The 16265-nt window shown below is 41.4% G+C and overlaps 2 long non-coding RNA genes across 2 annotated transcripts; both read right to left on the minus strand.

The window, feature by feature from the left end:
- Nucleotides 1-250: 250 nt before the first annotated feature.
- Nucleotides 251-2639, minus strand: LOC136372021 (uncharacterized). Its single transcript, XR_010745437.1, has 2 exons — nucleotides 2022-2639; nucleotides 251-647 (listed from the first exon to the last, which is right to left on the minus strand). It is a non-coding gene; the product is annotated as an uncharacterized lncRNA (long non-coding RNA).
- A 2486-nt stretch (nucleotides 2640-5125) lies between these two features.
- On the minus strand, nucleotides 5126-9467 carry LOC136372077 (uncharacterized). Its single transcript, XR_010745450.1, has 2 exons — nucleotides 9304-9467; nucleotides 5126-5459 (listed from the first exon to the last, which is right to left on the minus strand). It is a non-coding gene; the product is annotated as an uncharacterized lncRNA (long non-coding RNA).
- Nucleotides 9468-16265: the final 6798 nt, after the last annotated feature.

A 16265-nucleotide genomic window follows, 5' to 3' on the forward strand; every position in this document is an offset into this window, starting at 1 on the left:
ACACCCTTATAATGGAGTGTTGCTCAGCTGCAAGTGGAAAAGAGCCTCAGTTAAAAGTCACGGAACTGTTTCATGGTGGACTGTGGATGAACCCTGATCTACCAGCCTGCCTCTGCCATGTCAATTTTACTAAACCACACAGTCCCGCTTTTTAAAAAATCATTCCAGCAATCACAATTCTTTCCAGACACTAAAATATGTAGTTATGCTGTTCACTGAAACCCACCAAAAGATATACTTTTTCTGGAAAGTACTTCTTCCTCTCAGGGCACATTTATTTTCTTTTAAAAAGATATGTTAGTACAGTTTGCATTTTTTTTCCAAAGCAAATTTAGGTTTGTTTAGTTTTATAGCAGAGAGAATTTAGAAAAGATGTGAATAGATACACACCTGTCATCTTTTCAGAAAAAGAATGGCACTGAGATCCCACAGCACACAGGGATGGAGTTGGTTTACTCTTTTCATCTGTTAGCTCATTCTCTTCTGCAAATAATTTTAGATGAGAGGAAGTGAACTGAGAAATATATGCAGTCTCATTATCATATCTCCTTTTTCATGATATCAGCATGAGTATGTTACAGATGAAGTTAGCAAAAGCAGGTACATTGATTAGGAAGTCAGAAAACCTCTTACACTTGCAATGAACCCTTTATTGAAAACCAAAAATTCAAGTTTACATTTTTTCAGGTGTGTTATGTGTTACACCCTTCATCAGTGACTTACCTGTATTTTGAGTCCCCATTCTAGAATGCAAGTGCAGGAGGAGGGATCAGATTATATTAAAAACAAAACAAAATCAAACCCCAAAGCAAACAAACAAACTAACAAAAACAAACTAACAAACCAAACCAGAAAAAGCTATAGAGGGATAGGAAGAGAAATTTGGGAAGAGCTTGGTTATGGCACAGTAATTGTGAATCATTAACAGGCAAAGAAAGGAGGAAAGGATAGAGGGGAGGACAAAGGTTATAGCGATATATACAGAAGAGCAATCCAGAAAGCTATATTCATTAGGAAGGTAGATTTTTCAAAACACATCTTTGGAAGGGATATAACCCAGGAAAAGGACTTGACTGGTTTGGAGATTTTACTATGTATTTTATATATGTTCTTAGAGATCTCCTGTTTGTAATACTTAAAGATATCCCAATGATATATGAGTGATCTCACTGGCACATGTTACTGCCACATTCATCTTCCCAGGAGAATTTTTCTTTTGGTAGGTAGGGGATGTTTTTAATATTCTTATTGGGAGTAAGAAAACAGATGGACTGTTTAAGAGGAGTGCATAGTCACGTAGGACAGGAAAAAGAACTTCAGTTTGATATGCAATTAATTGGGGGATCTGTCAACTATTCTAAAAATCCATGGAGGGAGGGAGGATTTCCTGCTCATGAAGGAAGCAACGCTTGAAAAACAGAAACATAAACTTCATCCTCTCACATCTACTGGAAAAAGCTATTAGAGAGAGTAGAAGACTGAACTGTGTAGTCACTTTATACAAAATGAGAAAAAATGATGGATGAATGCTTTATACTGTGTTTCTGCGACCACAGGTAATATTAATGCAGAACTAGAAAACTGATGCCACAGCTCAATGTATATACATATATTTTTAGCAGTCCTGTTTTGTCTGGAGAAGCAAAATATAAAAAAGGCTTATGTAAAATTTCCTTCTGCCTCATTTCTCTTCACTCAGTTTTAATACTTGGATTCCTAACATTGTATGGCTCCATATTCACATTTCATAGATTAGTAGAGCAAAAATTTACATTTTCTGCTCCAAAGATAGAAAGTCAGCAAAGCACAAAATTCATCTCTAACTCTGAGTTCCCTTTACTTCCAACTGTGAGGCACTTGGTTTGGGTTTTTTGGACTTTTTTTTTCTTCCATATTTTCTTTTTAGTATAGTTCACAGCTGGATGTAGACAAAATCAGGTGTTATCCCTATGACGCAGATAAACCGGAGCAGGAAAGACATCCTCCCCTGCCTCATCTTTTGGAGTGCAAAAAATACTCACTAATGAGGCAACCCAGTGGCCGAGGACTCCAGGTTGGTTTGGACTGTTGTCTGAGGGCTGCAGAGCCTGATGACCTTCCCTTCTAATCTCAAGTATTTCCTTCTCTTGAGGATGTCTTCCTAAGGGCTTTTTTCTCCTCTGGTTCTCCCATTTCCTCTCCCTCTTGGATGCACCCTCTATCACCACTCATCAGCAGTGGGGTTGGATTCCACTTCTGCAGTGAGAGAATGAGATTATTTCCTCCTCCATCTCCTCTTCCTCTTCCCCCACTGCTGCCAACTCCTGCAGTCACTGTTTTTTCTTAAAGCCTCAGGTGCAGGAATTATGTGATTATGCAGGAATTTCATCTTCCATTGAGAATAAAATGTTCCTAACTACTGCAAACTCAGTGCAACGGAAGACAAATATAAATAATGATCCACCTTCCAATGTAGGAAAAAGGTTGCTTCAATTTCTGAATACTTGGACTTGAGAGTATGTTCTTTGTTCTGTCTCCTTTTACATGTAGTGGCATTCAGTATAGTTCACACTGGGTATAACTAAAAATCTTTAACCATCCAGCTGGAGCACTCAGCTCTTGGAGTGGGAGGAAAGAATCAGTCCAAAGGACATTTTTGTCTGAGCTGCTCAGGGCAGGACAGCCTGTGCAAAGGGAAGAAGCACAAGAAAAGAAAATTAAGGCTGTGCTAACTCTGGATCCCTCATACCCAAAATGACACAGAAAAACTAGAACTTCAGTAGTCCCTCTTTTTAGTAAAATAGCCTGTATAAAAAGGACCTTGTAGTAGTAGTATCAATTGATACTCTGATCTTCAGACCTTTTTTATTGCTGTGTACTTTGGAGCTATCACTGTTCCAGTCAATTGACAGAAATGCTGATAAGTAGCTGGAGGATGATTCATAATTATTAAAAGCTCAGAGTTGATGGGAGGAAAGACATCTCTGCCTTAACTCACAGTCACCTTTCACCTATATTTACTGACCATTTTTCTGGATCAAAACAACTGGGGCAAAAATAAGGTTCTGCCCATCTATTGGTTTCAGAAGAGTGTAATTTCTATGGAGAGTAGTTACAGAGTATATCTCCTATCCACACCAAGTAGTTTACACAAAGTTAATGGAAACATCAGCTCAAAACACTACATAAAGTCATCACATGTAAGTAAAATTATATTTGGGTTGTTTTACAAAGTCAGGGAAAAAGAGGGAAAGAGCAAGATAAAAATCAGTCTTGGTTTAGGGGTATTCAGTGATTTACTGTAAACTGAATGGAGTTCAATGCTAGAACAATGTCAGCTCCAAAAAATCTAGACTGGATGGGCAGAAACTAAGAGAAAAGAACCAGCCAGCAACCAAGTGTCATACCACTGCTCACCCACTCCTTCACCAGTGAGATTGGGAGAGAATCAGAAGGGTGAAAACTGGAGAACTCCTGGGTTGAGATAAAGACAGTTTACTAGGCAAAGCAAAAGCCACTCACACAAGCAAAGCAAAACAAGAAAAGAATGAGTCACTGCTTCCCAGGGGCAGGTAGGTGCTCAGCCATGTCCAGGACACCAAGGTTCCATCAGATGTAGTGGTTACTTGGGAAGACAAGTTCTGTCACTCCAAATGTGCTCCTCTCCCTCTTTCTTCCCCCCCACTTTTTTTACTGAGCATGATGTCACGTGGTCTGGTCTTCGGTCAAGTTTGGATCACCTGTCCTGGCTGTGCCTTCTCTCAATCTCCCATACACCCCCAGCCTCCCTGCCAGGTGGCAGCATGAAAAGCAGAAAAGCCCTTGACTCTGTGTAAGGACAGCTCAGCAATAACAAAAATATCTCTATATTTGCAGCCCTGTGTTCAGCAGAAATCCAAATCATAGCCCCATACCAGCCACAGTGAAGAAAACTAACTCTACCCTAGCCAAAACCAGCACAATCCAAGCTACTAAACAAGGACTATTTAAGAGAATATTCAACTGTGAGCATTACTTGAGAGTCTAGCCAGCTGCATGCCTACTCCACATTAACTGGTAAAGAAAACTCAACAGTTTTAAGTATCTGCAACATGATACAGACTTTTTACTGTAGGAAATATGCCCAAGTTGAGATCAGGTTAGAAATTACTTGGATTCATTGTGTGATAGATATTGAACTGTGTATTAATCACACCCATTCCAGTTCCTGTTATCCAGGTGCAATGGATCATCACTAATACCTGAAGGGTCAGCGGGTCACCAAAGGTTATGCCTCTGTGGAATTTATCATTTCTCATTGCAAATATCTCTGGATTTGAGAAGCGGCATGGAGTCTCGCTGTGTGGATAAACAGGCCGTGCTGGCTCCCACAAGAGTGAACCGGTCAGCAGCGATAAATCAACTTTAAAACACAACAGTCCAAACACTAAAGCAGGATGAAGTGGTCTGTGTACCATGCAAGGAGGTTAAAAGTATGCATATCATGTGCTGTGACTGATGATTACTGACTGGGGAGATTCTTTCTCATTAAGTTTTTTTTGAATGAATACTCTCTCTGTGTCATTGGTTGCATTTGCAAGAAGCTTTTGTCCTCAGATGTTTATTCTCAGCCCTGTACTTCTTGTGTAAGTAGTTTTCCTCAAATGTGATCCTAGCTTTATGCAATTATAAGAGATTTTTCAGGCTGCTTGGCTTGCTAGTTGTTCTTGACAGTCACGTTTCAGCTTTCTGAACATGCACATGTTCATCTCATGAGTTCTAGTAACAGCATCCCCTGACAGCCTCCAGTTTTGCTGAGCTTCCCCAGGCTGCTAGGGCATTTTGTCAAGAGTGAAGACTCACAGTTTTCAAAAGAAAGATTTCCAGCTAACCCCTGGAGAAGCACTTTCTACTTGTCAATGTCTTTCATCACCCTCCCAGCTCTGAGAGCTGGCGATGATCTCCCCCTTGTTATCCAAGAGCAGCAAGAAGGGAAGTGGTCTCTTGAGATTGCACTCCAGTGCCATCGGAGATGCCTCCAAACGTGTGCCTGCATTTTCTCTCTCACTGACAATGTTGTCTCACACATTTTGGAGTTGAGAGAACCACAAGTCAAGGCAGAAGCCTTTCCCACCAGCATGAAAGGAGCAGGACTTTTACACAAAACTCTAGCAAACTCCTTCGCTACTTTAAAAGCAATTAACACATCGGACAAGCAAAATCGACCCATTTAATATAAATCCTGTAAATCTGGTTTACTTTGTTTGTATGATTAGAGTTGTTACGTTAGCAGAAGGAAGATGCATCTGCATTTAAATTTTCTGTAACATATACATTTTTCCCTGAGAAATTTAAGGCTTTTTTAAAAAGAATTCTTTTTTCTTCCACATAAAAACCCCAGAAAAACCACAGATAATTAGTTTGCAATCGTGACCAGCATACAATAGTTACCTCTTTAACATAGTTCAGAGATACAGGGGGATCTATCACGTCTGTGTCACCTGCATGCAGGAAGGAACAGGCTGTGAACATGTGCATTTGATAGTCAGACCACTGCAAGAGTGATGCTGCTGGTACTCAGGGCCTCCAAACAAGTTGTTTGTCAACATGCTTTTGAGTCCCTAATTGTACCTAACCAAATTTGATCTTCACTTTGAGAAATTATGTCCATGTACCTTCTACTCTTTCTTTTTAGGACCTGGGCCTTAAGGCTAAAATCTGTAGCTTGCAATTTGTCCCAGCCTCAGTCTTTCTGTGGTCCTCAAAACCGGGAAGGAAACCCCTTTTTTAATTTTGTTGCCATTAAGGTCCCTGATCTTGTTCAGGACTGGAGACATCAAGCTCAAGCATGTGGAGCTATGTCCGGCTCAGATACATTGTTGGAGGTGAAACAGTAGCTACAGATATCATCTGCTCAGGGTATTGTGTTAGCGCTATCCCAGGCTTCGCTATTTCCACCCAGATTTGCAGAAGCAACAGAAAATTAGCAAAGCAAGGCAAACAGGGCTGGATTATCTTTGTTACACCTCATTTCCTTGCAGCTGGTCAAAGTACTCAGTACCTTCCAAACCTGATCAGATAGAAATGCAAGTGAAAACTGAACTTGAAGTGAGCACTGGACAAGCCTGGAGAAGTGTCTTGTGTTTGATGCCCTTTGTCCTGCCCTGTTTCATCAGCAAGAGCAAACAGCCTTTTGTGCACACTGAAACTGTAAGATGTAAGTGAGAAGCCAGAAGATCTCAGCTATTTTTAACATCTCCCAAACCCTAGGGCAAGACCCCAAGGAGGACATTATGCAGGACAACAGGGTCATGCCAGCCAGGAAGCTCCAGGACAGCAGCAGCTGTAGCCAAGGCCCCACTGAGTGGCTGCACAGCAGGAAGACCAAAGGGCAAAAAGCTAGTGAGCTGAGCTGAGCTGAGCTGAGCTGAGTGGAGCTGGACCTTCAGCCCCGGGCAGTCCTCAGGGGTCCTGGCCCTCTCCCTGCCATGGTGTTCTGCCATGTCTGTACCTGTGCTGTTTACCTCCCTGCAGAGGGCTCCCAGACCAGGGGACAGCAAACTGCCCAGCCCTGCAAGCTCAACTGCTGGAAGGAGCAGGGAGATGGTCTGATTTAAGGAGCTATTACTGGTACCAGTTAGCACACTGCAGTGGCCACTTCCTGCATACTTACTCTGCATCTGCTCATGAAAAATACCACCTAAACTAGACTTGGGCCATTAACTTTGCCTGGTGCTCTTGGGCGGGGTTTTGTTTCTTTTTATTAGATACAGTTTTCCAAAGAGACAGATAATTGTTGTTCCATCTTGTAATTAAAACAAATAAAAAAGACACAATTAACTTTCTTGTCACCTATTATTTTCTTGCATGATTTAGAATTTGCTTCCTCTCTTCTCTCCTGATGGGAAATGTGGGGCTGGGACCCAAGAAAGGGAAGCTGCTGTGGTCCCATAGCTGGCGCCATCAACTCAGGTGCCACAGGAGCTGAAAGGAGAGATGGCTGCCCCCACGTCACCCATCCATGGGGAAGAAAATGCCCTGAGCAGTGTGTATTTAAGGTTACCATTTCCCACATGGCCCTTTACTCAGAACATCCCAATATATTGTTAGCTATAGAGCAGGGCTTTGGGCTTGTGTTTATTGTGAGAAACAAAAGGCATGCTTACCATTTTCTGTAATAGCAGTTGAGTTTAAATGAATGATTATAATAATAACTACAGAGTGTGTTTCTGAGGTTTTACTACACATAAACACAATCGTAAGTGTAATCAATGTCAATGACTTCCATTTAATTCTCAGACAAAGTTTGCTTTTAAATACCACACCAGATTTGACACGGTCAATGATAAATGGAATGCAATTAGTTCTACTATTTGCTTTGATGATATGCTAAATTATTTCTTACAACAGACCATTTATTATCCAAAGCTAATGGTTATACTCTTGCATTTAACAAATCTAATGTATCTTAAACCATGGCAAACTGATAAGTCTCAAAATTAGATACTAAAGGCTAGAAATAAGTGATTCCATGAATGAGTTTCATCTAATAAATCCTTGTCAATGCTCAAGTCATAAAACCCCAAACTGGAAGAACTTTGTATATATTTCTCATAGTTGCACAAATAAAAAATAATTATGCTGCCTCTTAATAATTTGCAGTTTGTTAATGGATATTTAGTCTTTAGGAAAATGTTCTAATTTAAATGTTCTTATGGCATTTTTAACATAATGCATCTTTTAATTGTTAACAAGACAATTATTATGTTTTTTTCCCTCCAGAAATTTATGACTTTACCACGATAATTGAAAAATTAATGAAGAGACTGTATTACTTCAGAAGACAAAAGTAATTTCCTAATTTTTCACTTTGTGTTGGTTTGCATGGCCTGTTTTTGGTAGCAGGGGGGCCACAGAGGTGGCTTCTGTGAGAAGCTAATGGAAGCTTCCACAACCATGTCTGGCAGAGCCAATCCCTGATGGCTCTGAGGACAGACATGCTGCTGGCCAAGGCTGGGCCAATTAGAAATTATGGTAATGCCTCTGTGATAACAGATTCAAGAAGAAATCAAAACAAAAGTGCGGGGCACAGTTCTAATTCCAGACAGAGAGGAGGAGGAGATGAGAACATATGAGGGAAACCACATGGAGACACCAAGGTCAGTGGAGAAGGAGGGCAGGAGGTGCTCCATGTGCCAGAGCTGAGATTCCTCTGTGGTGAGACCATGGTGAAGCAGCTGAGCCCCTGCAGCCCATGGATCCATGATGGATGCAGAGATCCACCCACAGCCCGTGGGGGAGGTGCCCAGGCTGGAGCTATGGATTCCTGGAGGAGGCTGTGGGAGACCCAAACAGAGACAGACGCCCATGCTTTAATGCTGGAGCAGCCTGTCCTTGGAGGACTGCACCCCATGGAAGAGTGACCAATGCCGCAGAAATTTTGGGAGAATTATGTGCCCGGGAGGAACTCATGTTGCAGCAGTTTTGGGAGAGCTGCTGCCCATGAGAGTGGATCCATGTTGGAGAGGTTCATGGAGAACTGTCTGCTGTGGGAAGGGACCCCACGGTCTCACAGAGGAACAACTTCTCTCCGTAAGGAGCAGAAGAAAACCTCAGGTGATGAACTGATCAAAAGCCCCATGCCCTGTCTCCCTGCACTGTCAGTGGGAAGGAGGGAGATGTTGAGGGAAGAAAAGGTGTTTTTAAGGGCAAGTATTTTACTTGTCATTATCCTCCTCTGATTTTGTTAGTAATAAACTCACTCTGTATCTCTAAGTTGAGTCTGTTTTGCTCTTGGAGTGTTTTCCCCTAGTTTTTATCTCAACTCATGTACCCTCTGTTAAATTTTCCTCTCCTCTGCCCAGCTATAGCAGGCAAGGGTGAGTGAGCAGCTTTCATGGGTGCCTGGCATCTGGCCAGTGTCAAACCATGGCACACTTATATTCAAATTTCCTCCTATCATCAAAAGGCAGGTCTGTCCCATCTTGATTTATTTTATTCAAAGTTTCAAAATAATGTGGGCAGCAAATTCTGGTTGTTGTTAGAGAAAATTCTCTCATAACATGAGGGGTTACAGAAATAGGCAATTAATTCTTCCTTCTGTGGTTACCTTAATAACAGCAAGCCAGACCTACACCAGGTTGATCTGCCCCAGTCACCCTGCAAACACCTGTCTGCCCCCTCTTAAACACCTCCTGCTCTCCCCATTCTTCCTCCATTCCTTCCACCCACACCTGGCTGCAGCCCCTCCAGGCACATCCCTAAATCTTACACTCTTCTGCCATTTCCCTAATGTTCTTCTTTCTATTTATCTGATTTCCCAGAGATTTTTTCTCACTCTAGTACCTTCTCCCATTTTCTGAGCTCCATGGCTTCTTGCTCCTTGTGTGCAGGAATTTTTTCTCAACAGTTCAGTCCTTCTGAAGATGATAGGAAGAGTTGACACAAGGGATGAAGTGAAACCCATAAAATATACCAGTGTTTCATGATGAACACTTAAAAACATCACAAAATCATACTGGTCTAAGTAAAACCTTAAAAATTAGCAACTATGGATTGCCTGCCCCTTCTGCCAAGGACTATGTAAAAATGAAAACGGCACCTTAGCATTTTTCCTTATGAGAAAAAGAATTCAAATCATCCTTCCAATTTTGTTGTCCGTACAGTATCTTCATAGATCTGTTCATTTTTAATAAAAACAGTTGCAACAGGGAGATTTGACTTGTAGGACCACACTTGCAGGACCACAGCTAATACACTGCTGTGTTTGGTAGCCTTTATTTTAAGGCTCTGCCTTATTATTTTCTTTGTTAACTGTCTGGTATCTAAATTCTGATCAGAAGTATATTCCCATCATCCAGATGACATCCTGTCTCCTGCCAACATTTTGGCTAGAATAACATTTCCCTTGAGGATATCTGTCTAGATAAAAGAGACCTCCACAAATTCTGCATGATTGGCCTAGGGAGGCCTGAAGCTGCAAGCTCTGCTTAACTCTGCCGCTACACTCATGTGTAGTATGTATTCATCGCTCCTGCACGTATCTTAGCAAGATTCATAAAGATTTTTGACAGATGATACATACCTTCTAAACTGGTTTTCCAACAGAAATATCAGAAAGTGGCAGAGAACTGCTTCTTTTTCAGTCTGAGGAAAGCTGCAGACACCCCTAGCAGCAGTCTATCATTGCAGCAAAGAAAGTCCATCATACTTGCTATACCTTCCACTCAGCTTCAGATACGGCTCTGTGATCTTAGCACTACAAAGTCTCTGCATTCCTCCAGGGTAGCACTCATCTTTTTCTAGGGAGTCATGTTAAAATGACCCACCTGCAGAAGGTTTTGTCTTCAGATTTTTCTTCCAAGTAAAAAAGAACTTATTTAGCAAATAGAGTCCTCTTCTTTTGGGGGATGGGCACTGGGTAAAACCCATTCTGCTCATCATTTTTTTCTGCAGCTGAGGGGCTGCTTGCACCATGATGAAGTATCAGCAGGAGCTCAGTGATCATCTGCTCTGTTTAGCGAAACAGCACTGGCTTGGACCAGCCTCAACATACACTGTCTTCTGCCTGGCCAGTCGTGGGCAGGCTACTGGGGCCAAGGGGTGTTAGGAGATATGAAGGGAATCTGAGGCTGTGGAGGAGGAGGGAGACAAGGATGGGATGAGGTGAGGTAGGATTTCTGCACAAATAGTGGGAACCAGACATGGTTACTGCTGCTGTCCATGGGGAAAATTGTCTCCTCCTACCACACCCTAGATGAGCTTCCATGGGACAATGACACCACAAAGCCATGCAGTTCATGTACCATTATCATTCACCACAGCCCCATAGGGGAGATCTAAATCACATTCACATGGCATGCTTAATGACCCCGTGAGTGAAGTATGAAATAAAGGTAATAATAAATAGCTGCAGTGAAATCCCTCAGGACACTGTTGAGAAAGGAAGCAGCTCTGCTTCCTGCAAGACAGGCGCTGATTTCCTCCGATGGCAGTACCAAGCTGTCACTGCGGCTGCTTGCTCTAGCACGAGATGCCAGCTGCATGATACCATTAGCATTCCTCATCAGCCACGGCTTATGTCTCTCTGTGCACAGTGTTGGAAAACCAGGTCATTCTCTTGGCTCATCCTCCTCTGATAACTCCTCTTTTCTTTCACTGCTGAGAAGCCGAGGATGGTGTAATTAGTCTTCACTAATGTTCAACTCTATGTGGAACTGCTTTTGTGCCAAGCCAAAAATGAAGTTTTCACATAGTTTGCATGCCCTAAGAGGAGGAAAGCTGGAGACAAATTTGGGAGGCACCTATTTTCCTTGTGTTATAATGATTCAGCTGATATTTTTCAAAATACCACAGAGAATACAAATGACATGTTAAATTTCCAGTACTCACTGAACAGACAATAAATGAGTGTGATTCCAATGAAAATACGAAGTTAAATACTTACCCATGCCAGATAACAACTGGTACTGCAAGGCTGTCATAACAAGCAACCTGAAATCATGCCCTTAAGTAGAAAAGCTGCCCAAAGTAGTATTTAACTGCTTGGGGTTTGCAGGCAGATCAGAGGCCTGATATTCCAAAAAAGCTGCAGGGGAAGATACAAATAAAAAATTCAACCCAAACCTCAGATAAGAAGTTCAGGTCCTTTTTAATAATAATAATACAGTGGAAGTGATGACTTCTAAACCTGTGAGGAATAAATTTTGAAAGGCTTGTATAGGACATTGGTACAGAGAGATAAAACAACAAACTTTATTAACGAGTAAGTGATTTTGGGCTGTGGGCATAAACACAAATGCCCACAAAACAATTATCTGGTTGGCACAGTGCAGCTTGCATTTTGGTAGAGTAACTGTATCATTAATTAAAGCTGCATTAATGTGCTTGACTGATGCTCTGAAACTGTCACTGTAATGGCAGTCACAGCACCAACTGAAGCAACTAAGCTGTGAGATAAGGAGCTACTAGTTACAGAGGCTCCTTGTCAGGAATATGCTTGAAATTTGTTCTGTTGGTACACTATTAAAAAAACCCCATTATTTAAATAATTATACACCCCCATCCCCCAGTGTGTAGTATCCACTGCAAAATCAAGCAAATTATAAACAGTATTTTAGGAGATAAATATGAAGCAGAAAATGCATTAACAGTCACTCTCATTCTCTCATCACCACGGGGGCTCTTTGGAAAGAAGCACACCAAGTTTCAAGCTACTACATTGTATTTTGGGAGGTGGGGAAAGATCAAAGTCACCCTTAAATTACAGTTGGATGTGATGACACTAGAATAATTTAAATATCTCTTTTGCAATGATTTAAGTTAAGATGTACTAAACATGGCATATAAGCTGTCCAGACCTCTGAAAACAGAGACCTGTTCCTTCAGTTAGGTGAGAGTCACAGCTCACTGGGAGAAAAATATAAGCCAGGAAAGTTTGCAAATAGATTTAGTGGGAATACTTGTGTTCCTAAAACAAGAGAAACTTTTTTAAAAAATTGTATTCAAGCATAGGTGATCCTAGTTGCCCAAATTCAGCAGAGTAATTTTACAGAAGCTTCAGATACATCAGCATTATTAAAACAGGATTAGGCCCAGAAGGCCACACATCCCTTAAACTTGTCATAACAACTCCAGATATAATATAAGCCTGAGGTCAAACTATATTTCAGGTATGTGGTGTTAGTTACAGATATATTTGTCTTATTTGTCAGCATCATCTCTTGCAAGCCATCAGGTTTCAAATAAATCCTGACAAAATAGCTCATTTTGGTAAGTTCAGTGACCTATTACCTGTTTCCTGAAGTGGTTAATTTATTAAAAGCTACTTCAACGTTATCCACAATCAGTACCAATGTGATAATGAACATCATCTCAATCCTTTATGTTGTGTGAAAAGAGTACTTTGGTTCACAATAGGATAATCACCATTTCATACACATACGAGACCAATACTAAGGATGGCAACAATGATGCCCAAAGAATTGATTCAAAGAACCCCTGGACAGGAATCCTTCCCTTTTTTTCAGATTTGAGCCTGGAATGTCAATTGTGCCTAAAACATAATTTGCAGCAGTGAGCATTTTACCATGGCTTGTCTTTTCTTATGCATTGCAAAAAGTGAGATAAAGGAGCTTCTCTGACACTGTTAGGCCTAGATTCTTGCAGTCTACATGCTTTGGTGATATTTAGACTATGGAAACATGCACAGTATAAGTGATGGTCTTTCGTAATGCAGCTACTGAGCTGTTAGGAAGAAACCTAAACCTTGCAGTTGCCTCCTCCCATAAATCAAACCGTGCCTGTTTCATCACTGGAGATGCAGAGTTAAGAACCCTCCAGTTAGATCTTCCAGTAAAGAGAAACACTCTGCTTTAGAAATTAACTCTGCAAATAAAAAAGTACAAGCAGCCACCATTTTTTTTTCTGTTTTAATACATATCTTCAGGGGAGTGGGAGGAGAGAAAAAGAGATTTCCAGGTTCACAATATATTAGAATAAATGTCCTTCAAAAAACATTGCATAAGATAGTGTAATAGTTCTGGTTTGATTCAATTATGACTTAGGATTTTCTTTACAGATGGAGGGACATCTCTTCCTACTGCCAGCCCTTGGCCAGCTGCTACTCCTGGCACTTTGTGCTCATCCAGCAAACAGCAGCTCACATCCAGGCTCTAGCAGGCCATTGATCAATTACTAACACTTTCAGCTGAGTAGAGACTTCCATGGCAGAATAAAGTGACAATAGCAGGGCAGGCAGATTGTAAAAATCCTACCAGCCGTAGTAACATGCACTGAAGGACAGCTTGAGTTTGCATATTAGCTTCTTTGTTTGTCCTTCTCTGACAGATGATACTTCTATCGCACAGTAAGTGAGCAATATTATTTGGGTTTTTTGTGTTTAATTAAAGCTGAGAAGAAAAAGCTAAGTCCTCTTCTATTCTTATTTCTTGCAGCAAGTCACCTCAAATTTTTCACCAAACACTTGTGCTAATATTCTTGTAGCCATATATCAAGAAGTGGGAAAAGTGGAAAACACTAGAAACTTAGAATCATACAGCATTCTGAATTGGGAGGGACTCAAGAAAATCATTAAATCCAACTCCTGCCAAAGGGCAGACTAAAAGGTAAACCATATATCTAAAAGCATTGTACAAAGTCCTCTTGCCCACTATCAGGCCTAGGGCCATGACCACATCCCTGAGGACCTTGCTGCAGTACAGATCTCTGAGCATCCAGCCCAAAAAAACATGCAGAGGTCTTTTGTTGACAGCGCTGTCATGGAGAGTGCAAACCTTAGATGTGGTTGTGCAATTCTGTAGCAAAGGTAGGAGAGGATAATAATTAGCTGTGCAGGAAAAGAAGGTCTGTGGGACTGAGTTTAGGCCTCAGGCTCTGAACAAGAGCCAACAGGTGGAGCTCAGGAAGACTGCTTAGAAGCTGGTGGAGACACTACCATGGTAACGCCTGCGCTTGTTGGAGCTGGTTCAGAAGGTTTGGCTCCAGCACCCGTGGCCCATTAACATTTATGCAGTGTAATATATTATAAATGAAAAGCAGTTCCGGGGGGTCCTTTGTGCTGCTGGTGATGAGAAGATTCTTTCCAGTTTTATCCCTCCTAGCATGTTTAGTAGGAAGAATGGTTTCTAGACCATTCATGTCTCACAAAAATGTTGCTGAAAGAGCCTGTGATTGTCTTTAGGATCCTAAAAGTGTAGTTGTAACAGCAAGATCTGCCTACCTTCATGTGCTTTTTCATTAAAAGAATATTTTACATGCATATCAGCTTCATTTGCCTCCAGCTTCCTGCAGTTACACATCTAAAGCATCACAGTTCTGAATGCTATCCATGAGTTACAGTCTTTTACCCAGTACCATAGTGCATACACACCACTAACCTCATAGATGTAGTCAAGCTGAGAAGGAAAATTCATGGTCCTTCTTTTTAATAAAACAAAATTATGAGATCACTTCTCCCTGCTTGAAGATGTATGAAAAATAAGAAAAACACCGGCTGGAAATATTCTGGAAAAGGTCAAAGCAACAAATGACCCAGTACAGTGCCTGGCTCTTTGAGCAGCAATACCACTGAGCAAAGAACTGTCTTCTCTCTGTGCATCATAAATCCTGTCTTCAGTTCTTAAAGTGTGCACAAATAATCTTTCAAAGTAGAACATAAAAACAATTCCTGCATATCTGTATTACACGGATAAAGACTTCCTGCAGGAGCAAGCCTCACTTCACCATCATCATATATTAGTGAAAAAAATTCCTAAAATTACTGAAATTATTTTTAAATGCTACCCCAAAACACTTACATGGCATTTAAATATAGTCCTAAAACACATGTGGCCAGTGCAAACTGTATTTGCATTTCTGTATTAGTGTGCTTTTAGGAGTGAAAAGGATTTAGACCAGCAGTTAAATGATCCTTCAAGGATGATGTAGTCCTTACCAAGCAACGGTTCACAATTTGCTACATACTTTTCCAGTGCAATTCAGGCCCCTTCGAAGTTCCTCAAAGTCTCTTCAATGTTCAGTGATATGATAATCACGGGTAAGCAGGCATGGAACGTCACTGACGCTCCTCATCTTGCAGAAACCCTGTGACACCTTTGACTAGGGTGTGTTATAACACAGATGGTTTCAACCTTCCCTTTTATCTCTTCGACACCAGCATGACAGAGCGAACACTTCCAAGGCGTTGGGGAACATGACATACAGAGCAGGACTGATGCTGTGTACGCTCTTGCAAGCCCCAAATGACCAGGCAGCTGGAGCCACCTCTGTCCTCCTCTGGTCTCTTGCCTTGCACTGAAGCTTACTACAGCTTTCCATCTTAGCTGGGTTCAAAGAAAGGCCAGACTGGATCCCAAACCAAACAAACAAGCCCTAAGTGCCCCACAAGCTTATCAGCATTTCTGAAGCTTTTCTTTAATTTCTTGTTTGCTTGTTTGTGCGAAGAAACCCGCAGTCATTTAACAGGCTTGGCATTGTGTGTAACTCCCTGCATCAGCAACTAGGTCAACCAGCAGGGTAAAGCACGGTACAAGTGAGAGGCTCCCTCAGCTCAGCCGATGCCTGCTGATTATATTTTGGGAATTAGCTAGGTAGAAGAGAATGTCCTCCCAGGCATGTGCTACCCTGAAATTTTAGTCCATTTGCACCAGTCATTTGAAACCTCTTCTTGGCCCCAGCTGAAAGGAGTGCTAAACCCAGGGCAGCTAAAGCAAGACTAAAAACAGTGAAAAGTTCAGGGGATTTGTCTTCTTTGCTCATTTCAGCACTTATAACTACCCAGTAATTAG

This window comes from Sylvia atricapilla, chromosome 1 (assembly GCF_009819655.1).
Source record: "Sylvia atricapilla isolate bSylAtr1 chromosome 1, bSylAtr1.pri, whole genome shotgun sequence".
Lineage (NCBI taxonomy): Eukaryota > Metazoa > Chordata > Aves > Passeriformes > Sylviidae > Sylvia > Sylvia atricapilla.